Source organism: Stegodyphus dumicola, chromosome X1, assembly GCF_044657685.1.
Source record: "Stegodyphus dumicola isolate Sdum_Otavi_A_Nest chromosome X1, ASM4465768v1".
Taxonomy (NCBI): Eukaryota; Metazoa; Arthropoda; class Arachnida; order Araneae; family Eresidae; genus Stegodyphus; species Stegodyphus dumicola.
In genome coordinates this window covers 255,339,135-255,340,379 of record NC_140780.1, presented here as the reverse complement: position 1 = coordinate 255,340,379, position 1,245 = coordinate 255,339,135, and positions in this window count along the sequence as shown.

The window sequence follows — 1,245 nt, the reverse complement described above, 5'->3', positions numbered from 1 at the left end:
AAGAAAATTTATGAAGTTGGAATACCAAATAATGAACTTAGTATATATAATGTACATAGTGTATTTGTTGACTCTGTAATGATAAATCCACAAGTAAACGGGCATAGTGAATTTAAAATAAGTGCAAAATCAAAGATCTAACAAATTCTATTGATGAAGTAAATAAGGATATTCACAAGGTAAGTGAAACATGGGTGAAAAGTATTACAATGTATGTAATACTTTTCACCCATGTTTTTAAGTTAGATACTGGTGCAGAAGTAAATATTTTGCCTTTGTATGTTTTAAATAATGTTAAACTTAAGCCTAAACTTAATGAAACTGATTTGTTCTTAACTGCATATGGTAATTTTAAGTTAAAACCAGAAGGTACTCTTATAATTAATTGTTCAACTGAAAGGCTTAAGAATGTACCTTTACAGTTTATGTTCTTGATGTAAGATCTAAGCCTATATTATGGTTATCAGGTTCAATGCTCCTTCTAACCTTCTTCGGGAACATACAAGGACCTGACTCGGAACAGAGAGCTTACTAAAGCTATGTTCACTAATTGTGGTAAGTAGACAGGATACAGACGAAGGGTATACAAAACCCTTTATTTTTCTCTATATACAATAACTTCCGTACTTCGGAATACATTGACCCTCCACTCGGGGTCTAACGTAAAAAAGTATAAAAATAAAACTTAACTCTAATTTAACTTTAGAATAATACACGTGGAAGATTGGCCTTATAATAACAGGAAGCGTATGTAGCACAGAGACTGTGAACACTACAATACGTTTAATTTATCAAGAGGATTAAAACCTCTGGCCTGGAAGGCAAATAGCAACTGCTTAACTTCTAAGGTAAGCGGCCTGCTTACCTTAGAAGCAGCTTATTCTGCAGCTTATTCTGCATTAAAGCTAATTGAAAGGATTGATTCCTTAAAGTGCAATATCATTAATAAAAATGATTTAATTGCTCAGTATAAAGATGTATTTACAGGTACAGGGCAATTTCCTGACGAACCATATCATATAACCTTTAAAGATGATGCAATACCAGTAATACCCCCTCAAGACGTGTTCCTCAGGCTTTACAGGCTAAATTAAAAGATGCTTTAGATAAACTTGAAAGAGAAGGGATAGTATCAAAAGTATTTTCAGTTGTAGATTTAAAAGATGGATTTTGGCATGCACCACTAGATGTCAGACTAGTACATTTAATACTCCTTATAGAAGATATAAATTTAATAAAATGCCA